General features: G+C 37.8%; 1 protein-coding gene across 3 annotated transcripts in view; it reads right to left on the bottom strand.

The window, feature by feature from the left end:
• LOC124879115 (zinc fingers and homeoboxes protein 2-like) overlaps positions 1-26,521 on the bottom strand; it is a 176,274-nt gene that overhangs the window by 90,118 nt on the left and 59,635 nt on the right. For 2 of the 3 annotated variants that reach the window (XM_047383443.1, XM_047383444.1), the window contains one exon: positions 24,201-24,367. The gene's annotated coding sequence lies outside the window, so the exon portion shown is untranslated. Of the gene's footprint in view, positions 1-24,200; positions 24,396-26,521 lie in introns of all 3 variants that reach the window. The other variant, XM_047383445.1, reaches the window with a different exon arrangement.

Raw genomic sequence — 26,521 nt, 5'->3', positions numbered from 1 at the left:
CTGGTGACTGTGCAGGCCATGGGAGATTTTCAACTTCACTTTCATGTTCATCAAACCAATCTTTCACCAGTCTTGCTGTGTGTATTGGTGCATTGTCATCCTGATACACAGCACTGCCTTCAGGATACAATGTTTGAACCATTGGATGCACATGGTCCTCAAGAATGGTTCGGTAGTCCTTGGCAGTGATGCGCCCATCTAGAACAAGTATTGGGCCAAGGGAATGCCATGATATGGCAGCCCAAACCATCACTGATCCACCCCCATGTTTCACTCTGGGCATGCAACAGTCTGGGTGGTACGCTTCTTTGGGGCTTCTCCACACCGTAACTCTCCCGGATGTGGGGAAAACAGTGAAGGTGGACTCATCAGAGAACAATACATGTTTCACATTGTCCACATCCCAAGATTTGCGCTCCTTGCACCATTGAAACCGACGTTTGGCATTGGCATGACTGACCAAAGGTTTGGCTATAGCAGCCCGGCCGTGTATATTGACCCTGTGGAGCACCCGACGGACAGTTCTGGTGAAAACAGGAGAGTTGAGGTGCACATTTAATTCTGCCGTGATTTGGGCAGCCGTGGTTTTATGTTTTTTGGATACAATCCGGGTTTGCACCCGAACATCCCTTTCAGACAGCTTCCTCTTGCGTCCACAGTTAATCCTGTTGGATGTGGTTCGTCCTTCTTGGTGGTATGCTGACATTACCCTGGATACCGTGGCTCTTGATACATCACAAAGACTTGCTGTCTTGGTCACAGATGCGCCAGCAAGACGTGCACCAACAATTTGTCCTCTTTTGAACTCTGGTATGTCACCCATAATGTTGTGTGCATTTCAATATTTTGAGCAAAACTGTGCTCTTACCCTGCTAATTGAACCTTCACACTCTGCTCTTACTGGTGCAATGTGCAATCAATGAAGACTGGCTACCAGGCTGGTCCAATTTAGCCATGAAACCTCCCACACTAAAATGACAGGTGTTTCAGTTTCATTGTCCAACCTCTGTATACACACACACACACACACACACACACAAGCATGGTAGGCGCTGTAAACAAAGACTGACAGTTAACTGCAAGTTGGTGTAACTTCTTGTAGTCTAACATCCTGTTAATTCCTGCGACAGATTAGACAAACATTGTCAGAGTCCCACATGTTAGCTCGTACACAATAACACAAAAGCAGCCAAAGGCCTAGTACAAAGACAAGCCAAAAACAAGCTAATAGAGCACAGATGTAGAGCTGATCAGAAGGCCACACTTCTCTTCACTCTCAACCAAAACTGTATGTATTTAATTAGAAATATATATCAGGAAACTATCACTGGGATCACTTTTGACCCAACCAGAAAGGCAGCCAGAAAAAGCCCCGGAAGCATAGACGCTTTCATGCTCTGCAGTCTTTGCTGGTTTAACTCACGCTTTCTAGAAAGCATCCGTCACTCCAACCGGATGCCTTCAGAGGTGTGTTTTCACACGCCAACAGGCTGTATTAATGCAATCAAAACTCAACAGCTAAAGCTTGTGACCTTCCAAAGGGAACACATGTTAACAGTCGTGATACCATGTAATCACTTCTATGTGTGGCCTTAACAAATACAGTCAAGAATTCTAAAACAAACTATAAAAGCAAATGGTTTTTTTTGGTTATAATCAGTAAATATAAGCTACAAGAATGATTTAGAACAGTGGATGAGCTTACTTACAACTGTCTATCGTAAGGAATTACTTTAAATTTCACTAAGTATCTTAAAAGATGAAAAACATAAAGAAATGGTCATTCTTTACAGGATTTCTAAGCATACACAAAAAGCCTAATAAAATATCGGCATTGCATGGTGACCCAACATGAAGCAGGCTTAGTTTTAAACACCAACATTCTCATGATAGTACAGCTAACTCAATTTTCCCAAAGGGTTCATTGTATTTCTTTCTTTACTGAAAAACAAACAACCCAAAAAACTCAAAGTATTGACTTTATATGACCTAAAATGCTCCTAGACTCTTCAGCAGGACCCAACATACCTCATGTCTGAAACACAAAGATTTTGGTTCAATAATCTTAAAAGGCCAACCTCCAAGTGGGAATAACAAAAGACAAACAGTTGGAGTTGATAATTCTGGCAGCTTGATACAAACATCATTTGTGAAAGATGCCTGTTTCATTCTTTTCAAGCATAGAGCTGGTGGCATGGATGAAACAAGTTAGTCACATTAAAACATCTGCTAATATCATGTAATGTGCAGTAATTTTAATACCCGTAAAAGCCCGATATTCTACTGTCCCATCGTAGAAGTACTGGATGAGATCCTGTCTGCATCTACCTGTGCTTAATTGAATTTTGATTTGCTGCAGCCAGATTAACCTATGTGGTTAATCACATAGGTTAATCTGGCTGCAGAATATCAAAATACAGTTAACCATCCAGCACAATATTGTGCAAAACTGCTCAGACCAAAATGATGTCACAGACCTGAACATTATCTGAACATTACTCCAGCTGCATGCCACCAGGGCATATGTTTGTATGTGCACATCTGCAATCTCCTGCTTAAAATAATCTGTTAACACTCCAGCATGGAGAGCACCTGCACGGTTAGATCTTTAGAGCACCAGGTTTTCATCCTCAAATGTGGATCTAGATTTTAGCGTAATTTAAAATGACATAACTTAGGAGATGAATTATTGACACTCATCACTCTGCATAAAAAATAATTTAGAAGTATCTCACACTAACATCCAAATGGATACATCCTGAAAAGTATCTGAAAACAACCAAACACCCAAAGCCTTTTGCCAGGTGCACAACTGGGGGCCATTGGGCCTATTGATAATAATGTCTTATTACAGAGTAAATGAAGATTTGTTAAATTATTACCACAACCCACTGACAAACCATTAGCAAAACAATTGAAAAATCAAGCATGAATCCAGGAGTGAGTGCTAAGGGAGATATCAAGGTTTCTGCATAGTGTATTTCTGCTCTGCTTTGAATCCTCACAGCCCCCCAGGGAAGAATTACACGGAGAAAATCAGGATGTTGTTAGTGAGGAAAAAAAAAGAGCTTGGGCCTCCCAGAGAACATCAACAAGTGTAATGCTCCACAGATGTAGGGTCAGTACAAACACTCTCCTATTGCTCAGTATTGTAACTTAAAGAGAAAGCTGCTCCATGAAAGAAGAGCCATGAATGTCATACAAGCAACAGCAGATCAACCAGTTCACAAAACCAAACTGCTGTTTTAAGATTTAAAACCAGACTTACAGTGCAGACTCTGAGCTGGACTTATGATTAAAAAGTTTTTAAGGTTTTACCATGTTCCTTCTTTTGTAAGACATAGAAAAATGTAAATATGTAAAAATGTAAATAAAATTAACTATAGAATTGGAGTAGGTCACATATAAACAGCAAAAAAGTGGCATTTTCCAGACTAGGTTGCTGTGCTCTTTTAATGTTGCAGTGTGGTGTTGGACTTTAGGTTCAGTTGACTTTCTTTAGGAACTTTATTTGTTGAGAGATGAAAAGCAATAAAGTTAATAACGTTTCTTGTACAATTAGTGCCCTTGTTGTGCTTTACTTTCACAAATTATACTGGTTGATTAGTCACAAACAAGCAATTATAGGAATAAAGCTTTATTCCTCTGCTTTTAAGTTGGAAGCAAATTAAATAAAAGGAAATTGCTCACCACCGTTATTTCTGTACCTTTGACCTCATCCAGAAATGAAATTTGTATGGACATAAAGCTTCATAAACCCTCCCCTAAAGATTTTTAAGGCAGCAGATGTATCTTTGTGTGTTGTATCTGGTTTGAGCAACATAGGGAAGATTCCCCTTGGAAGTCCATTTTCTGTACAAACCAGCATATTGCAGTTCAGTATCCATCTCCAAAAGTTAAATATGTTACACAAATTATCCACAAGAAGGATAGCATATATATTAAAGAGCTCAAAGAGCCCAAACAAACAAGGCCTGCTGCCAGTAGTTGTGTAACAGCATTCAGGGTGGATTTTGCCTTCAGGCGTACACACAAACACATGGTCCAGGTCTGGTCTGCTGTGTTGTTTAAACCCTTCAGGAGATTTCTTTTTGGTGGAATATTCTTCCATCAGTAATGCCAAATAAATTCTAAGAAATACAGCTAACAAAAGAAAAAAATTATAAAATGATGAGCAGCAGTGTGCTTTTTTTCTATAGAAACCAACATTAAACAAATAAAACCTGCTTTAGGAACGTTAAAGGTGGAAAAAAGGAACTGACCCAACAGGAACAAAACCAGTTCTTATAAGATGCATCAAAGCAGCATTGGGCTGATAAAAGACTAATTTCCTTGGCTACATTGCCTTTTCCGTTTCTGCCTACTCTGTTACACCTCTATCATCAGGGGATTTTTTGGAATACCACAATACTAAAATAATTAAAAAAAAAGAGCTACGCAGAAGCTCCTCCATTAGTATCCTTCCTCCTTATTTCTTCGAAAGCACCTTTAGCTCTTTTCAGCTCTGAACTCACATCCTCGGTCTCTCAGCGAGACCTTGGAGGCTTCATGAAAGTATGATTCGACTGTTTTAAAAAGACCTTTTCACTTCAAAAAGCATTACCAAGGACCAAATTCTGCACAATGGAGAGATGACAATATAGACTACAAAGTACAATTTCTAACATTTATCATGTTGGATCACCTCTCTTTAAGCCGCCAAATATGTTTTGTTCTCCTGTTGGACAGAGTAAAAACCAGCAATTCTGAAATAAAAACTCACTCTGCTTTTATCACCTCACTTTGTTCTAATATTAGTCCTGGTAAAATAGAAATACATGAAATTTATGCATGGACCAAATTTCAATAAAAGCCCAGGAATCACTTAAAATAAAACAGCATTAATATTTTCTGAAAGAACAACCTGATGAAATTAAACTACACCAATCTGCAAACAGGTGGCTGTTATTGTTGGTAAATGTTAATGTGCATTGTGTATTATTATCAGGCTTACCCTTCTCCTAGAAACATGAACAGGGAAAGCCAAACAAATCAATAATGTCAGACATTTGCATGAAGATTTACAACAAAACCTTCATACTACTGACAGCTCTACTTTTATTTTCTCAACGGTTCTGAGATTGTTGATTCTTTCATGTTTGATGAATGAAGCAGAGACATTTATTCCTAAATCTTTTGTCTAAATCCGACCAATTTTACCCTTTTTCCAAAAGGAAAATAAATGACGGATGTCTGTGAAACACTGACTCCGCAGCTGCTTGTGTAGAAATTAGCAGAAAATTTGACAGGAAAACAGAAAAAAGTAAAACGGACAGACAGCTCAGATTATTATAAACTGTCTTCTCTTAAACTTTTTTTTTTTTTTATCAGGCATTGAAGTGTCTTAGAAGCAGGCTAACTGTAAACACATTTTAAAAAGGTCACAGTTTCAAAACCAATAACAATTTCTGACATAGCATTAGTAAGGTTCAAAATCCTTTCAAATGAAATACAGGAAATGTGCTGGCGACTAGAAAGATTCTCCATCTATATGTAGCACAGTGTATCTCCTCCCCCTTCCCCACCTGTTGCTGCATAGTGTTAGCTGGTTTTAGCAGGTGAATTCTCCTACATGTTCTATTTGGGAAAATTTCCATTTTTGACAACCTAAACGTTTGATACTAGAAGTGGCCCAACAGTCAGGATCTAGTGTGTCTACACAGATAATTAATCAACTGACATCAACTTAAAGGGCTTTAAAAAGAGGTGAGCTACACATCATTTAAACTAACTACATTTACTGGTGTTTATTATTTGCTTTTTTTCAAGGGTTTTGCACCGTTGCTTCCGTTTCCCACCTCAACCTTCTTCCATTTGGTACCCATCAACTTACCATGACGCATCTGTTTAAAAATCGGTAATGACCTGCTGTTTCTCTGTTGTTTTAGCTCACACTGACATTTGATTTAGTCAGTCAGTCATTTGATTTACAATATGTTAATTGGGAATAAATTCATCCTGATCTTTTCTAGTTTTATGAAATTTGTACATAACTAGAGTTTTTGAGATGCACCAGACCTTTTGAATGGATCTTTGTTTAAAAAACTAATGGCATTGTGTTACCTGGTGTTTGGTCAAGAACAGGAGGAGGAGGACCAGAGCAAGATGGGGACTACTGGTATACATTAGAATAGACTTGGACTACACTCACACCTGACTTTAAAGTCAGTTTCAGTACAAGAAACTGTCTTATATGTCCCTATGTGTCATAGGAAGGCATGGACTAGATACTGGTATTAAGGTATACAAAGTATTAAAAAGGCTGTATTTTCAGAACCACTAAAATGTTGTCACAAAATTTCTCTGGGTTAAAGTCCTATTAATAAGATGCCATTAAAAAAAGTGCTGGAGTTGCTGGAATTTCCTCCGACCGATAGTGAAGACAAGGTAAAGCAGCGCTGTCCCTCCACCATCCTCTGCTGTGCACAGCCAGCTAGCTGGTTAAAGAAAGTCAATAACACTTTTACCTTGCTTACAAGATAGAAAGGTCAGCTGTTGGAAACTTCCTCGGTAATGGGAAATATAAAAAGTCATGGTGTTCACAATAGAAGGAGCGCCACCTGTCAGTCTTTTTACATAAATGCCGTTTTGAACTGCAGCTGAGAAGCTGACTGCAGCCTTGGTACCTTTGGCAGATGGTCCAACTAATTAACCAGCTGAAATCTGATGGTCCTACTTGTGTTAATTATTCTGTAAAATTAGCATGCAAAAACTAATACTGGAATAAGTGGGTGTTTACTCTTTATTTTTTACCTAATTCTACACATTTAAATCCAAATACCAAAAATGGTATAGATAACCATACTCCTACTTTAATAAAAAATTTAAAAATCTAAAAATCAATACGCTGCGTTATTTTAGCAGCAGTATGAAAAATAGTTGCTTTTCTGTTTTTAAATAAAAAGCATTTACCTCTCCTTTTATACTGTATTTATGTTTAAATTGTTTGTGTAAAACATTATACCATGGTATTTTCCCTCAAGGCTATCATACTTTATACATTATTTATTATTTAGCAGGTGTAGAAATAAATAGATCATGGTAAACTTTTTTCAGTTTTGAAAATGTTATTTTGTTTTAAAACTGTAAAACGTTGGTACTTTTGATCAAGATAGCCTTTAAACAGTTGCAATGCACCGTACCATAATGGATTAGTACTCAAAAAATGTTTTAGTGTGATTGAAAACGTTAAATGTTGAGAACTTTTTAACCCGACAGAAATCTCTTTCATGCATAAACGTATTCAGTGGTTTTCTCTCATGATTTCCTAACCTTAAATTTTATGGATATAGCCTTTAACCTCAGCTTTTATAACACTATAAAGGGTTGGAAAAAAGTGAAGGAAAACCAGGAAATTGAATATCTTGGAAACACAAAATCTATCTGGGTTCACTGCAACCAAACATATTAGTTTCTGGAATAATTAGCGAATATATTAACAAAAAAAAAGTCTTCTATACATCTGAGAACACTTTTAAGTAGTCTATAAAACCTGCCTGGCTGATTCAGTCCAACTAAGAAAAAGCTCCATCTCCGTCTACAGCGGAAATGCAGGTTGGGGAATCCTTCATAATATTTACAGAGTTTAGTGAGTTGGCTGATGGCTGTGTTTTCCTATCCTCTAACAGAGAAAGTGATTTGACTGATGCTTGTAACAGATTGCATCACAGCAGGGGACGAACTAAAACGGTTTACGCACCGCGGCTCTCCCTAAACTGTCTAACAGTGGCAGCGCTCCACCTTGTAAATTTGGAATAGCAATTTTAGACATTTCCCAGTATGCCATCTCCAATTGGCCTGAACTTGAGGGACCGTTTGAGATCACTGAGGACCACCTTTGAAGAGCAGAAAAAAGAACTCGGCTTTGCAAATGCAAACACTCGATGGGTCTTTAGGAATGCACCTGAGCACAAAACAACTCATTTTTATTCATACTTACTGTTATTTTCCCTCTTTCGGTTAATGCTTTTAATGCCTTTATACAAGTTCATTCCTGCCATACAAATGCGTATACTGCTTTGACATGTGGCCCACACTCACCTGGCAAACATTGAGGTCTATTTGCAACCGCAAAATAAATATCAGCAGGAATTACGGAAAATGTCACACCACCAATAATTTGGCTCTTTTGTTGAGAAATCCACATAAGGCCAAGCAGAGGCCTACATTTACATTTGTGTTGACAATGGTAAATAACCTCTGTTAACTTAAAAGTCTGTCTCAACATGGCTCTGTCACAGTCCAACAGCCTTGAAAACCCCAAATAGGTTAAAATGAACATGTTTAAAATTCAATTCAATTCAGTTTATTTATATAGCGCCAATCCACAACACATGTCGTCTCAAGGCACTTCACAAAAGTCAGGTACATACATTCCAATTAATCCTAACCATTGAACAGTGTAGTCAGATTCAGTTATTTATTCAAATTGGATAAAAAGTTTTTCTATCTAAGGAAACAGAGCAGATTGCATCCAGTCAGTGACTTGCAGCATTCCCTCCTCCTGGAAGAGCATGTAGAGACAGTGGACAGTCACTGGCGTTGACTTTGCAGCAATCCCTCATAATGAGCATACATGTAGCGACAGTGGAGAGGAAAAACTCCCTTTTAACAGGAAGAAACCTCCAACAGAACCAGGCTCAGTGTGAGCGGCCATCTGCCACGACCGACTGGGGGTTTGAGAGAACAGAGCAGAGACACAAAAAGAACACAGAAGCACTGATCCAGGAGTCCTTTCTATGGGAAGGAAAAGTAAATGTTAATGGATGTAGCTCCTTTAGTCGTTTCATCTAGAAAGAAATAACAGATAAACTCTGAGCCAGTTTTCAAGGTTAGAGTCTGAAAGAGAGCACATATAATTAGTTACAGTAAAAGCTCAGTCAATTGCCATGTCTAGGAGAGAGAAAGGGTTAAACACTGAAAGACAGGGCCATGTGAATCATCGGTAGAGGGTGAGCATTAAGTTGTTGCCAGCAGAAGCTTGGACGATGCCCCTCTCCAGAAAGGTGTCACAGGTAGACACAGAGTCAGGCCAGGTGTAGCTTCTAGGAAGAGAAAAGAGAGAGAACAAAGTTAAAAGCTGAAATAACAGCAAATAATGCAAAATTGGAGAGTAGTGTGAGAATGTAGCGAAAAGGGTGAAAGTGGTCATTACCAAATGTATCTTTTTTTCTTCTTTTGAAGGGTGCGGAAACACTTATCCAGTTTACCACAACCACAGAAAATGCAACAGTTGCAGTGCCTTGCAAAATAATTCCCAGCCCTTGATTTTCTTTTCACTTTTTGTCATGATACAACCACTGACTTTCATATGTTTTGTTGGGATTGTATGCAATAGACACAAAGTAAAACATAATGTTAAATGAAGAAATCCATCTACCCATCCATCAACTCTGACCATCTTCCCTGTCCCTGTTGAAGAAAAGCATACCTGTAGTATGATACTGCCATCGCCATGTCTTACAGTAGGGATGAAAGTGTCAAGATGTTATGCGGTTCTACTTTCTGCCACACATCTTGTTTCACATGTACAGTTAAGCCCAAGTTTAGTTATTTTCCGTATAGCAAGAAAACGTTTTTTGATTGGAAATGACATGGTTATCTTCAAAAAGATAAGGCGACAATGAATAAGGGGTTTTATATTGGGGAAAAAAAATATTTCTCTGCTTTTATTTACATTTGGAGAAAAAATGACATGTCAATCAATCAATGCAAAAGTATATCTTGACTATTACAGCAACCAAACATTTCTCACAACTGCTGACAGTTTGTTTTGGATGAGATCCAAGTCTTTGAGATAGGAAAGCCTCCTTGCCATCACCCTAATCTTTAGCTCCCTTCACAGATTTTCTATCAGACTCAAGCCAGCTGGACCACTCCAGAACATTAATACTTTGGTAGGCTAACCATTCCTTCACCACTTTCTCTAAATTTGGATTAAGTTACCTCGCCCATAAGCTGAAAAACACCTCCAAAGCGTGATATTCCCACCACCATACTTGGCCATGCATAAATTACACACAAGTGAGTGCTATCATCTAATCTGTTGACTTCTGACAGCAATTGGTTGCACTAGATTTTAGTTAGAGGTATCAGAGTAAAGGGGAGAGTGAAAATAACCACCACACTTTTCAGATTTTCATCTGTAAAATAGTGAATCTTTTTCTTTCCAGCACTGTATTGCGCTTCAAACATGTCGCATCAAATATTTGCAACTGAGAGTAGAATTAACAACATCAGTTGTTTTGTTTTAGATGTCAATTACCTTTTAACAAAGATCTGAAGCCAATAATAAGTTCTCCAAGAAACTAAGGAATCCGCCTGCCAGGACCAACATTAATCATTTGGATTTCATAGTTTTGCAACTGGCAATTCAGTAAATCTCAGATTGTTGTTTTAAGTGTAAATACCAAAACAAAATAGCCTAGAGCTTTCCAAGTTAACCTCTACAAACACCAGCAGGTCCTTTGAGTTTTTTTTGCCCGAGGGTTTGCCTCGTAGGCTACATAAAGCCTGCCTTTTTTAATTCAGAGTGGTCGTTATTTCATGGAGCTTGAGAAAGAGTTTTGTATGAATAAATTAAGGGAGCTGATTGCTGAACTGCTGCATCACCACAAGTGACCAGTTTGGAGCATCAGTTACATGTAATTCAGAGGCGAGGTAATTTTCTGTAGTTTCATGGCAGCTCTTAAAAAAGAACTACATCTGTATTCATACAGCTGAAATTCTTCCTGAACTGCTGAAACCATGATGTTCTGGTGTGAAATCTTTCTGAACAACAAACATTCAGCTATGGTATTTTGTAGGACATGGAAGGCACTAAATGTTCCTAAAATACAAATAAAAAAGGAGAAGAAAATCTTTTTCTTTATCTGTAAATGCACTAATCTACCTTAAAAGTCTTTTTTTCTATTAGGGTAAGATACTTCAATAGATGAATCAGCACTCAACTGAATTATCACTGTGCCCTTACAAAAGTGCTTTTAAAATTAAACTGGCCAATGTCAAGGAGAATAAAAAGTAAGTTATTCTGAATCTGAAACTCCAGTGCGAGTAAAGCATCCTTGATTCCCATCGCATCTTTAAGCTCGACTGTTTAGGCTTGTTGAATATATCTCAAACTCCAGTGGGAAAAATAAAAAAACTAATTCAACAAGCCTTTTTGTTGGGGCAAATGTAGTGGTGAGCAAAATCCTCATGGCCTCGAAAAAGTTTTCTCGAGACTTTATCAGAACCATCCAGAAATTACAATTTATTTAACAATTCACTGGATTTTCTCATTTCTCCAACAAAACCTGGGTCCTTGAAAACTTTTCTTCATTCCAACATCTGCTCGCTCTTGAAATAATTATTCCAAATTGTTACTAAGGTTTCATTCAGAGACAGCTCTTAAATCCCAAAAGTGCATCCCATAATGAAGTGCTTTGTTGAATATTAGTTAATGCAGCTTGTTTGCATGCTTTCTTCTCCAATTTCTATTCTGCGTTCTTAACACCCCAAACACATTTCCCCTGGCTATAATTGGATTAGTTACCAGTGAAAAAAATCTCTTATTTCTTAACTCACATGAGCCTTAAAAAATGTTTTAAGTTTGCACGTTTCTGACACATTCAGCCTTTAAACAAGAAAAAAAAATACTTGGAGATTTGTTTTTACATTTGTTTTTAGGGAATATGTCTTGAGTGGCACTTAACTAAATTGAACAAATGTGTTGCGGATGGATGGAGGATTTGAGGGAAGCTGTGAGGCAGATCTACCTTTCCAGACTACACTCATTACTCTGAAAAACACTTGACTTCATCATGGCCTCAATTATACGATGCTGAATGAACTCCAGAGTTACTGCGCTGCCAATGCTGCTGGTCGGGGGGGGGGGGATCCGTATAGAGAGTATGTTCTCCTGCAGTTTAAATCCTGACATTCTTATATATTATGGTGGAGGCCAAAGAGACATTTTAAACATCCAGAGAGGTGGAAAAAACTTCTAAAAAAAAACATCTAAATTAAGGTTCTACTTATATCTTGCACTATCCAGTCGTTCTCAAAAAGATTGGACTGGTTGCAAATTTATTCCAGGGCAGGAAGATGACACTATGAACAATCAAAGAACTACATCTTCAATGTCTACAAAGAGTTTAGGAACAGATGGTGTGACCCCCACAGAGGCCTGATCCAAACATCTTGATCATGATCTATGATCATAAGAAGCAGCTCAGGACACCAACGCAACCTAAATACACAGATGGCAAGTTTTCTGAGATCCTAAATGAACAAACGTAAATGAAGAGTGCAGGAGAAAGTAGAGCAAGCACAAAAATGAGAAAACTTTCATTCAGATATATATTTTCACTTTCATCACATTTAAAAACACTAATATTTTGAGTTATAAAAACCTAATTTTGTTCTTACATGCCTTGCAAAGAAGCTTTTCTTCCTGTTCTTGTGGCAGACTGCACAAGCCACGTAGGGACAGAAGAAAGTGCTCTGGTCAAATGAGGTCAAACCTTTACCTCCTTGGCAGCATCATGCTGTTGGAGTGCTTTTTTCCAGCAGGTTCAGGCAAGCTGACCATAGTTTATGTTATGATTGATGGAATGAAACACAGAGTTATCCTGGAAGAAAACCAGGAAGCTTCAAAGGACTTCAGTGAAGGTTTACCACAATATGTGGACGACATACACATTTCTTAGCTGGAATTATATTCATTGCACAAAGCTTTTACCCTTATCAAATTTAAATAAAATGGGTGTCAGAAAGCATCTGTCTGGATAATAGTAATACAGACTTTGTGTTTTCAGTTGACTTATTAACATAAAGTGTGGTAATCTCTTAATGTTGCAGCCCAATTTCCTAATGGCCATTTATTCTCTGTACTCAAGCATTAATTACAAAAACTGATCAATTTAACTGTTGTTGTTGGGTTTTGCTTTTTTTATAAAAAGGAGGGTACTGGGTTCACATCTCAGGCTGACGTCTTTCTGCACAGAATCTGCATGTTCTCTCCAGGTACTCTGGCTTCCTCCAAAGGTCCAGAACCATATGTTAGGGTAATTTTTCCCTCTAATTTGTACCAGGTATGAGAGTTTGCTTGCATGGTTGTTTCTCCAGTGCTGAGAGGAACCCGCCCCCACTGAGTCCCTATATGGTTTAAGCAGATATAAACGATGGATGGACAGAGTAGTTTGCCAGATGAAGATATGTGAATGAAACATTGTTTGAACACTTTTGCAAGTTTAAATGTGTACCGCGGTTTTGTATTCATCATCATCACTTTATTACATGTCTTTACTGGTATTTTAATCATTTATTTTTGGTGATGAGGGCCTCCTTTGCCATCACCTAATCTTTAGTTCCACCAACAGGCTCTCTGAGTTGGGACTCTTGCGGGGCCACACCAAAAAATTAACATTATTTTCAATAAGACACAAGCTTGTCGAAAATAAAAGATTACTATAAACCTAAATCTGACTGGTTAACAATTATTTGTTGAGGTTTAATTGTACATAAAAAATTCAATGTGTGGCAGGAAACTAACACTGCACATCACCTTGAAAACAACATTTTAACACTGAGGTATGGTGGTGGCAGTATATTGCTGTGGGGGTGTCTTTATACAGCAGGGAGGCTGATCAAATTTGATGGGAAGATGGAGGGATCTAAATAAAGGACAATCCTGGAACAAAACATGTAAGAGGTTAAAAAAGACTTGAGACTAGGGTGGAGGTCTGCCTCCTAGTAGGACAACGACCCGAAACATAGCCAGAGCTACAGAAGAATGGCTTAGATCAAAGCATATTAATGTGTTACAACTGTCTGGTTAAGTCTGTAAGTTTGTACAAGGACTTTTACTTGACAGCTGAAAAATACCTAATTTTATATAGTTACTTGCTGATCCAACATAGCAAGAAATCTTAGTTTCTGAAATGTTATTTCTGAACAATTAACATATAGCATCCCTCTAAAACATAACAGAAGAAAGGAGGGAATGAAAAAATTAACATAGAATTTAAAAATTAAAAACCGAAAACACAAATCTCATCAAATAAAGTTAAATGTCAAAGAGTTAAAAAAAATCTGCTGTAACCAGCTACTGCAAAGGCTCCTGTAAAGGTGTTATTTGGGAAAACACAAAAACACAAAAACAAAGAGAGAAGATTTCAAGAACTGAGTTTTGATGCTCAAGTTTAACAGCAGCATCAAGGTCACCGTTTCACACACCAACTCGGAGAAAAAGGCGAACAACAATCTGCCTTGCCACATTGCCTGCCCACTCACACCTCCTCCACAGGTGTGTGGATTTTTTGGGGTGAGTCATTCTCTCCCACGTAGCAGATACCTCCAGCAGCGGTTGTGGAGATCCCACCAGCCCTTGCAGTGCATCCGCACCACTCCTCCCAGTTCTAAAACCGACTGGGATTCTCGTTCGCTCCCCGAAGCGATACTGCCACTCAGATTTCCAAACAAGAGCACAACATTTGGAGGCAACAGATGGTGATTGGATGAATAACATCATGATCAGACAGTGACACAGCATTAGCGTTAATTGTGCAGCTTTTGTTTTCTGCACTTAAAAACAAAGACGCAGCAGTGTTTTCATACATTTAGATCTCCTGTTACTAAAATAAAAAATGTGATGCAGTTTTGATCCAGGGTATAATTAAACTGATCATTAATCACTGTGCAACTGTGAATTAAGGGAAATAATAGCCGTCCTGGTATTGGAAAGCTGAGGTTCGATTCTAGCTCTCACCTCTGCCACACATTGATATGCACCTGGGCAAAGCACTTACCCCAACGTTGCCTACCGATGTGTGTGGGTTTGTGAGCATGACTGGTGTAATGTGGCTCTTGCGTAAAGCACTTTGAGTGGTCAGTTCATTTTCCATTAATCATTTTGAATTGCAGACTATAGGGATCAAACAGAGTCATTGTGCAGTTATACATTACATGCAGTTAAAATGAGGACCAGAAATATTTTTGCTACATGTAAGAATATTGACAAAAAACATTTTATGATTTGTTTTTTAATTTCCTTAGTTTTTAGCAGAATCAAACTTTAACCTTGAACCTGAAACGTCTTGGGTTTCCTTGCACAGTCTTTTCAATATAGTTTGCTGAAATTTCGGCGCATTTCTTCTGGTAGAACTGATGTAACCAAGTCAGGTTTGAGCCACTTTGCTCACACACACCTGGAAGGTGTGATAACCATTTGTGCCAAAGCTTCGGCTTCCTGGCTGATGCTATGAGATTTTACCTCAGTTTTTTCACATTAGCTCTTCACTCATGATGTCATCTATTTTTCAAAGTGCACCAGTCCCCCCTGCAGCAAAACACCCAGAAAGCATGATGCTGCCACCCCTGTACTTCATAGTCGGGATGACGTTCTCAGGCTTGCAAGTTATCCGCTGTTTTCTTCAAATGATGGTCACACAATTCAATTTAAATCACGCTGGTGTGAGCCCATCCTGGACTCTGAAATGGAGCAGAGAACCATTTCTTGGCACAGTTACAACTGCCGCTCACAGTTTATCCAGACCCAAGAGCGGTTTGCTTGCAGTGTGAATGCATGCCGGGCCTGCGTATCAAAAGTAGGAAGAGATGATGTCATGTAAGAGCAGCGCATTTCAGTAGAAAAAGAAGTAGAGGAAAAATTAAAATAGTAAGAACACAAATCAGAAGAATGAAATAGTTTGAAAATGTCTTGTGGGGCTACATGGAGTAGTGAAGAGGTGCAGGCGCACAAATACATTTAAAAAGTAGATGAGACGGACTTTCGTCTTTGTGCTTATTTCTTCTCAATCTGCTTAATACTGCACCATAAACAATCGGTTGCAATAGTATGTCTTTGTTTGGTTCAATCTAAAACATTCTCTGTGTGACAGCAAGCTGATGGTGTAAAATGTGTCAATTTTAAAGATCCCTGGACCAATCCCTGGACTGGACCAGCGGTTTAAATGCACCCTTAGGTTCATAACACCACAGGACAGGCATACAGAAATTACATTTTTTGTCCCCAAGTGTAATTGCAAACTGTAATCTGTCTTTTATGTTTATTGTGGACGAAGGCTTCATGGCCTTACAGCCTATGTTGCTATAGGACTTGTTTCACCGTGGATAATGACAGTCTATTACTTGCTCAAATTGGCATCTTTACAAGGTATTATACTTTTGTTTTGGTGTCATTAACACATTTCACACCAAAACAAGTTAATCTCTGGGAAACAGAATCCATCTCCTTCCTGAACAGTATGATGGCTAGACATTCCCATGCTGATTATCCTTGCATAGAATTATTTGAACAGATGTATGTAGTATCCAAGAAAGATTTGAGCAGGTCCACAATTCTCTTTTTGATACCTTGCTTGATTTCTTTAGATGTTTCCATGCAGTGTTTAAAGATGTTGCCTTAAAACACACCCTCAGGTGTCCCTCAATGTTTCTCAAATATTGTGAATTAACCAGAAGCTTGCAACTATTACGTTATCATATGGGTTTTCCAAAAATAGTTTAAAAGCACAATAATTTTACTCTCTGTAAACTTCTGAATTTGAAGAAGGTAATGGAAAGTCCTCTTAAAGAATATTTCTGGCCTGTATCTTTATGTTCAAAGAGTTTGAAGAGAGTCTGTAGATACTTTTTAAGAGCAGCTGAAGACATCTATTCTAAGAATCTTTTAGTTAGGCTTAGGATGTTATGATTGTTTTCTGTTTTGTACATGATTGTGGATTTTATTAGGTTACCGGTCTGAAAAGCCCTTTTTGATGCTTGCCTGTAACAGGTGCTTTATTTGTAATAATTCACTTACATGTTTACATTTTTAGAAAAAAGAAAGTATTATGGCAATCCTAACTGTACTAAAACAGGAAAAATTTGGATGTAAGGGCCAACAGTGAGAGGAAAAAAAGGTTGTGTTTTCTGGTTTTTAGCTGCCCATGTTATTGTTTAGAAAGTTTTTAATGAGGATTAAAAAGCCCGAATGTTATGAAACTCATTTAAGAGAAAAAACTAAAAATATCAGAAGCAGAGCTGTTTCTGCAACCCCAACATCGTGCCATTTGGTGGATTCCTTCAGGAGAGGTGCTTCATAACACCTTCAATGCAAATATGTTTTGCCGTGGTGACCAGTGTGCAAACTCCACCCATCACCCTTGCAGAATCAGCACAGAGCTCGACCGCTTCATTTCAAGGAGCCCGTTCAGCTAAGCAAACAAACCTTTCTGAGCATCGAGCAGGGCTGGCATTGGTCTTCGTGCTGGCTGCAGCTCAGCTCAAAAAAAAAAAAAAGAACTGGATGGCAGTCAAGCAATGGTAAATGTTGGCTTCCGCTGGCCAGGTTTTCTGCACGGATACACCCAAAGACTTCTGATTATGATTTATTCTGGTGGTCAGCTGGAAAACTCAGATGCAGACATTGCTGATTAGAAGCTCAGAAACTTAGATTTAATCTCTGAAGACTTTCAGTGCTCACTGATATTTTTAGAGGTTCTGCTATTACAACATGTCATGTGTTTTGGTGTTTGGTCAGGATCCACTTCCGACAACTGTTAGTCTTTCACTGCGTGTTGAAAACAAGTGACTTTAGTGGCTTACAATCTGACAAGTTAATTGATGGGCTGTCCTGTTCGTTTCACCATCTTGAGGTTTTCAGTAATGTTAGCAGCGTATTTGTGGGGATGGCAATCTTGCTCCTTCAGTTAGAACACCAAAGGGTAAATGCAAGCAAAATATTCCCATCGGTCCCAGCTGTACTCTGTGCTGGTGCTAGTTTCCCAGTGCAAGCATTAAATTGTAATCATCCTAGTAGTTTAAGCACCTACATTTTTAAGTCTGGTTTTGTGGTTAATCTCATCATATCTATTAGAACAAAACTACATTTTCCGTAATAGTAATCACAAAACAAAGTCACAAACATCTCAAAATCCATCTTTACAATAAAAAAATTTAAGGAAATCTAGAAAGAACTCTACTCTGGCCCTAAACCTGCCTTCTTAACTTGCTTTCCAAAATTGTGGAGCAAATAAACTTCTCCTGTGTTGTTCCACATTTTGTGGTAACTGGATGTAAAAACCTTCAAGGAGTCAGCAGAGATCTGCAGGTGCCTGAGCTGTGGTGCAGAGAAGACTAGCTACCAGTGGAGCTCTGCAAGACACATCGGTCTGAAGCCTCATCACCATAGAAATGCTCATATTTTGACTGTGTTGTACAGAAACAAGTCTGGAAAGCAACATCAGGAGACTGAATGTTAGGTCCACGAGGGAAAAAATATCAAGAAGGTTCCCCTGCCTTTTCTTGTAGTCATTTTACGAGTTATAAAAAACAGCAAACATCTTCCTTGTTTTAATGGCATGTAGTCCGGTCTTTACGAGTTTCTAGAGCGGCTACGAAAAAAGTGCCTAGGGAAAGAGGTAGTCCGGGATTATTTGTAGATACTCTGATTATCTTAGCAAGTACAGTATTAATTAGTGGAAAACAAATAATTTTTTGGGGGTGCCAACCCATCTTTAATAAGAAAGCCAATAAATGTGGAGGTTGCTGTACAAGCAAAGTGAAAAGGGCTGCTTATCCAAGCAATTTTTGGAAATGTATATTTACAGCAGAATTCTGTCAGTTTCAGAAGCAGGAGACAGTCGTGATGCATTAGATAAGTAATTTTAAATTACGCTTATGCAAAGAAAAATATTCGCTTTGATTGTCTGACTTTTACCATTTCAGTGTTTAGAAAGTTTGCTACACAATACTCAGTATGCTGAGGTTTCACAGTGTAAAAATTATCCTTTCATGCATATCACACATTATAGAAATCTAAGACCCACAAATGACCTTCATGGCCGCTCCAGAGTTGGCAACTAAACTCTTATCTGAAAGAAGAGAGCCTCAACAAAGTTTATTGAAAGCTTTCTTAAATGTGTGGTGTCCCCAATTACACAACCAGGTTGTACAGCAGCCAGCCTGTACGGTGTAAATTTTACGACATCCTCGGGTCTCAGAAAAAAGTCATCAGACTAAAAACTCTCAGATATTTGTGCGACAGTGAGAAAAGTCTGCATCAGGTGACACAAATACGTCTCCAACATAGGACAATGGCAGAAAGAAAAGTTAGTGACGTCACCAAAAAACAGTTCAGGCTCAAAACAACACCACGGTGAGTTTAAGTTGCCCTCCTCTTTCTCTGTACTTTTGCTGTAGTTGTGTCATAGTAAGTTGTGTTGTGAAATTTACATAGCAGGAAATTATAGAAGCAAAGCTAACTTTGTGGCACCATTTTTCTGAGACCTGACGATGTCCTAAAATGTACGCTGTAAGGCCGTCTACAAGCATGGACAACAGAGTTAAGTTCAGTGTTGGGGGGGCACTAGAGGCTGTGGACGCTGCCATGTTTTAACCTTTACAGCATGAAACTGCTGAACTGAACCTGCTGGTCTTGCAGAGGAGAAACATGCGCTCATACACTTCTATCAGACTGAAAATCCATCTGAAATTCTCCTCTTTTCTAAAGCCATCCTTAGTCTGACTTCACTTCCAGTTTGAAGTACGTGTCACTTCTCTTTTGCTCTTCTATTTGACTCAAGGATTACATCTCTCCTCTTTCATTCATCTCATTTGTGCTCTCTGCTGCTAGACCATTCGACACTTTGTACTATAATATGTCCTTCCCTATTCCTCCTCTTCTAAAAAACAACTCTTTCTCAAATTTTAACACCAGAAAGCCACTCTGCAGAAAAGAAGAGCAGAATTTTGAATTTTGGAAATTAAATGTCATGTCTTTCAGAGTGACCCTCTGACTTTTTCCTCTGAACCACTCTTAGAGGGAAAAGGTACTCATCCAAAAAAGCCTTCAGCAATTCAGGTATTATTCTGTGCCGCTCATCAGAACTCACCCTCTGTTTGCTTTTTTCCTTTACATTTCCAATGCCTGTAAGGGAAGATTTCCACTTTTTTTAAGATTTCTTAAAATCAACACCATAAACTAAAGATGAGCAGAAAGAGAAGAGGCTAATTAAATGCTAAAAGGATCCAAAGGGAAGAATAAAGACCCCTCTCATAAAGGGTTATTTCAAGAAAAACTAAACTTTTTGTTCCTACAGATTTAAATATTATGACGTGACTATGTAAAAAAACACATTTAAACAAATTTAATGTGAATACTTCCTCTCCTGGTCCACCGTTCTCTTTTTTCTTTCTCACTCTGACTTCCTCTGAGGATCTGGATCTTATCTCTTGTCCCATCAGAATCTCCCCACTGACTGATTCCCATTGCTGCAGATCGAGACTCTGAACTCATCACTGGGATTGACTCCAGCTCACTTTTACAGTCATCACGCTTTCATTTAAAATGTGAACACTGTTGCTTTTCATTCTCCTGTTAGAGTCCAGACCTGCTGTTTTGTTATGTTTTACAAAGACGTTTTTGTCTTATACTTGGATGGTGTTTGAATGTCTGCTATTCAAAGCCAACATCTATGCAAAAACGGCTGCATAATCTTTTGAGTTTGGAATTTATGAACTGATCTGCTTTTACTCCCACCTTCAAAGCAAGATGAAAAGCAAGCTGTAAAAGTGTCTAATGTAGCCATCATTTAAAATGACCATTGTCAAAGTGCTGCATCCCAGCGTCAGCAGAAATACAGGAAATGGGATTGTTAAAAAGCTTTTTGGTTGCTATACCAAAAAAAAAAAATATATAAAAATACTTCCATCTCCTGTGTTTACACTTTTCACTCGGTCTGGTGTGACTTTGAGGAGCTGCAGTTTTTCCCTTCAACAGATGGGCAAATGTGGTCAAACAAGTCAGTGAATCAATGCAAGAGCAGCACATGCAGGAAGGTAGATTTACTGTACACAGATGATCAGTTTGCAGCTCTATTAAATTTATTAAGCAGTGGCAAAAAGCGGTATGAAAAGGTCTAGATTCTGATGAATATTCCAATTCCTGCAAAGGTTTGGGAAGTGATTTTGGATTACACACATTTGAATACTTCAGACCAATTTGTATAAGTAGATTTCCCTTCAATTGTAGGTTTTTACATAGTGGGAGATAGCCACACAGATTGGGGCCTCGTCTCCAGTAACGTGGCTCTAAATTTTTTCTTGTCAAGTTTAAAGTAAAACCTTCAACTTATACGAGTACTTTTTTTAGCTTCGCTACGAGAGCAGAACAACTATTTCACCAAATAATATAAAAATCATATTCATACACACAAAAAAAATATTCACTTTTTGGCATTTAAAAATAAATAGTTGGAACCAAATGTATATACTTCTTCACACATTTAATCAGAAATGAATGATTATAATTTGACTAAAATAAACAACAAAAATAAATCTCATCAATAAATTAGTGTTCAGCATGACCAGATGTACCGTGTATTAAATAAAAAGCAAGGATGCTCTTCGGTGCTTCACATAAGTGCTGGAATAGTAAACTAAGGCTAAAACAGTGCAGGTGCATCGCCTAAAGTCAAGTCTGTCATTCTTCCTCACAGTGTGTCTGTTTACCAGTGCTTTTGAGGAACTGAAAGCCTCTTCTGAGTCACAAGCATAACACATTCATCAGTTGCAGAATGCACTCTTACGCTACAGCGATGTAATCATCTCCCCGGAGACGTCTATCAAAGGCAGCTGTATGTTTTAACACTTGTGGGGCTACATGGAGTAGTCATTATGTTGCACATCAGAATTAATCTTGAGTTTTTCACAAAGATAAAATAGGTTTTCAATGAAATAATACATGCAAAGAGAGTTCCCCAGTGTTGCAACAAGCTATACGCTCAGATGGCAAAATTCCCACTAAGTGGTTACAGCAACAGCAAAAAGCCAACAATGTCTTTAAGAGACAACAGTTACATGTCCTCGTTGCACCCTCCTCTGAGGCCCCAATTAAACTAATCCAGTCCTGCTGCCAAATGCTGAAAGCCAAAATGTCATTTACTCACTTCTCTACCAAAGTTCAGCAACCTGTAAGAAAATGGCACCTTTAAAAACAACAGGTAGGCCTTTACCTCCAACTGTTTAAAACAAGGTTAAAGTTCTAAACATTTGGAGAACTTGAAGTGGCAAAAAACTAAATCGAATTTCCTTAAATCAAACAATAAAGCTGTTATCAAAAAATAAATAAATAAATATAACTTCTTTTACAAAGTTTTTTTTAATTATTTTATCACATATCCAACATGTTGAAGAAAAACTTCTAACTTTCCACAGAGACGCACCGATCGGAGAGTTACCGGCTAAACCGATTTCTCTTTTTCATTGATGTCTGACCTGTCAATTCTGGTTATCCTTCTAAGGAATATAACACACTTGTGACATACAGCACATTTGCGTAAGCTTTATTTTAATGCACCTACTTTTTGTAACAAACATATAAAGAAAATGCAGCTATTTGTCAGAATTAGCACTTTTGAACCCAACACAAAATGAAATAAATACAAGATTATCCCGATTTTGCGTGAACACTGTTCTCCTGCACAGAAAGATTTATTTGTAATGTGACCTTTTTGAGCTGACTTTTACTAAGCTCTAAAACATAGCAAATTAAGGAATATATGGTTGGTTTATGTGTCTAGAGACTGCAAAAAAGAAAAGCTTTTAGTTTTGAAGCATTTAATAAAAGACCTATGCACACCAAGGATAACTGGGATAATTAATTGTTGTATCAGTGCTAAAACATGTAAAAAAAATAAAAGAAATTATGCTTAAAAGTACTCAATATTCTTTAATTCAGTGCCTGATCTTGGGAATGTTGAAAAATGTCATGTTTTGTTTGCCCGATAGGTAAGCAGTTGTTCATTTATATAAATTATATTTTTATTGTACAAATTCCCACTGTTATGATTTCCACAAAAAGGTTTCACAAATCAAGGCGGCATTTTACAGGATTTGTACCCAATTTTGAGCTGTTTAAGGTACATAAATCATAAACTACATTTTATAGAATATCAGAACAGTACATGAAATTTATTTCATATGTCACCTGTCAATGTGTTTTACATTTTTAACTACAGATGATGAAAGGTTCCCTAAAAACCTCTGAACTATCTCATTAGCTCATCTTAAAACATTAAATTCACCAACAGTCACATTTTCTTACAGTACATAGGCAAAACAACCACACTGAAGGCAGGATTTTTTGTTGTTGTTTTTTGGAGTGCGCTTGCCCTCCCATCCAGGGCGCCCTGGGCAGGGAGCCAAACCACCCATATCAAAAAACCGCCACTACTTTCAGTTAGTTAAACATCCCACATCTTTCCGTTAGCCATCATTACTCACCTGTTTTACTCTGTGACATGTTACACACTAAAGTCATCCAACCAGTTTATAAACAGAGCCAATGTTGAACACACTTTAACAAAAACATCAGATGAACTTATCTTTATAGAGCAATTCACTGATTTCATCCCACCTGCTGTTGAGAAGACATCTGTCAGTTTGTGGCATCCATGATCTCAGATCTGGCACGTCTCTATCCTGCCACCATGTCTGCATGTAATATATAACTAAATATGCAGCACAGGGCAATATAGCAACGACCTATTCAAATAAAGTCTGCAGGGTGGTTCTCCCAGAGCAATTTTTTCCAGACTTTCTAAGCTTATTGACCCACATGACAGGAGTGTTGAAATCTAGTTCAGTCTGTTTTGGCTCATCTGGATACCAAATAACTTGATGAAATGAGATCCAGTACAATATATTAGGATGATTTGCAACTGAAGGAAAAAAAACTGTAAAATTATTTTTAAAAAGTTCCTTCAGATATAAGCCTGATAGTCACCTGAGTCAACCTTAGTGAATTATTAAAATATCCGTTGTGCAACAGATTTGCATATCAGTCGCTCATGAGTTGAAAAATGTATTTCCTACATTTTGAAAATCAGACAAATAAGTTAACTTTATAAACTGTGGCCTTGGTTAACAGTAAGTTGTTTCTTCTGGAATAAATCTTCTGGACATAAACATTTAAAAAGGATGTATCTAGATTTAATCCAAAAACCAAATTTGCAGGTAATCACTGCTGCATTACTGATGCTATTGTCTCGTACATGCGTGTCTGTAAATCAGTACAAATCACTTACTCTTAACATCACTAACGAACACAGTCTAGGAGGTAGGCTGGAAAGTGTATGGGTAGGCTGTTCAAAAGGAGCCAAAATGTCGGTACTCACTGCACTTCCTCTAAGGGGAGGGGCTTCACCAAGGTGGGTGGGGCTCTGGTATAAACTTCCACTTCCTCCGCCAAACAATCTTTCCTTCTCTTCCTCTCTTTTCGTCTGTTGTCTCCTTCTTGAAGGCCGGTCAAATCAGCAGCACTTGGGGGACTCTTCGCTAGTGTCTGAAGAAAAAAAAAAACGCCCATAAAGCTGTGAAATAAAAAACAAAACAAGAATCGTGAGCAACAAATCAGACCATCAGTAAACCTGAAATGAGTGTCAGTATGTGTGATTGAAACAAGTGGTTTCATCTCATTTAATAAAAACTCAAGATTCAGTTTGAAAAATAGCAGCATATCTACACTTAGATCATATTCAGTGTAAATGTCTAGTCAAAAGGCATTGGATAGCAGTGATAATGGTTATTTAATCCAGTCACCAATTCATACCTCTGTAGTTTTGCTCATTTGCTAGCAAACTTTTTCAGGTACAAAATAAAAGCCTCTCTAACCAAAGGTTTCTACCATCTAAGCATCCATTCATGACTGCCAGGGGGATGTTTTATTACAGCTCTGATAGCCAATTATTTCAGATAATTTCCTATAATCTACAATTCTGCAAGGTTTGGTTGGTGGTTATCCAACTTACATGATATCTAACAACAGGAGGTCACTAAGAAGAATTTAGATCTTTTTAGAAATAGTCTGTCATTGTTAATATGAATCAGCTGGTTAAAATGGGAATATGCACCAAAATAAATGAAAATAGAGGCTAAAGCAAAGCCTTGAAAAATGAAATAATATTAAATTATACATCAGATTTGAGCATTTCTATGACTATTCGGTCCAGAATTCATTAAAATACTTAACTACAAAGAAAAATAAAAGTTATTAAAATGGGTTAAGAGCATGGGTATGATATAAGAGTTGAAAAAGACAACTTCTGACATGAGAATACAAAATAGGAAAGGGCAAAACTGACCCGCAATCCTTTTAAATCAACAAAATGTTGACATAAAACAGTGTGTTCTACCTGCTTATATATGTGACAAATAAAAGCAGCAATTAAATTAAAGTTGTTTTTTTATAATTTTAGGTACAGGTTTTTTATAAAAGATGAATTAGAGTGCTGGAAGAAGATAAATTGGCAATAAAAGTCCAAAATACATTTATTATGTTAATAAAGATTTTGTTTTGTTTGCTTTTTGGGTTATATTGCCCATCCTGAGCATACAATGACACAACGAATAAAAACCATGTTTGAGGAAGTATGTTGAGTCCAATAATGCTGAGAAAATATCCCAACAAAACTGTTTATGTCATGTTGTTATGATATGATGGAACTGTAATACTCTGCTCGCTTGCTTACAACAGCAAAACGAGAACCAAGTTAACTTTTGGCCAGGATTGAATTAGAAGCACTTTGTTTTTTTTGGGAGTAAACTACCAACTAATCTGTATACTATGCGCAACAGATTACTGGTGGAAGAAAAATACGACACAGATAGATAGGCGAACAAATAAACAGATTGATTAACGAAAGGGCAGATACAATTATTAGATAATGAGATGACATTGAATAAAAAAAGACAAGTGTATTTTCTTCTTCCATAGACATCAAGACTTGCAAAATACTTAAATCATACTTTATAAAAGTATAGAAGCAAAGGTGTAGCCACCAGAACCATTATCTTCTCTACGTTACAAAACTAAAACTGAAAAGAAAACTGTACAAAAAGTAGCTTTTCTACATTTAAAAAAATGCATTTGGTTTATTTCAAGAGTAATTAAAGTAACACACCATGAATCCACACTAAAGTCAAACTTGTTTGAGATGTGCTTTTTTTATTTATTTGTGGAGCAATGTGTTAGCAAATCAAGTTGGAAGTAATAGGACACCCATCTGTGCAATTTTACAAAGTTTTAACTTTATGCAGAATTTTCACAGAGGCACACAGATTGGCCATGAGTAGTTCCCCTTAAGCCTAATATAACAGAAACCGCGGCAGGAGCAAGTCCTGCTCGAGCGCATATTCAGAGCCGCAGCGCCAATCAGCCCTGTCAGCTTGTGTGCAATTGCTGGATTCCAGGCTTTAAGAAGCTATTCTGCACCAGCAGGAACCGAACCACTTTCTTTTAGTTGCCATTAGTGGCCAATCATTCGAATCCGCATGCATGTTAAAAATGGTGCCAAAAGGGAGAGGGAGATGGACGATCAACAATGTTTCTCATCAAACCTAATAGTCATTTAAGAATGACTGATTAATTGCTCATTTAAGACAGAAAACAGGTAAACGGATAGAACAGTAAAAATGTCTTTCAGTGAAATTTCACAGT

Source organism: Girardinichthys multiradiatus, chromosome 13 (assembly GCF_021462225.1).
Source record: "Girardinichthys multiradiatus isolate DD_20200921_A chromosome 13, DD_fGirMul_XY1, whole genome shotgun sequence".
Taxonomy (NCBI): Eukaryota; Metazoa; Chordata; class Actinopteri; order Cyprinodontiformes; family Goodeidae; genus Girardinichthys; species Girardinichthys multiradiatus.
Note: the sequence above shows the minus strand (reverse complement) of the source record. Positions and strands in the feature narration are given on the sequence as shown.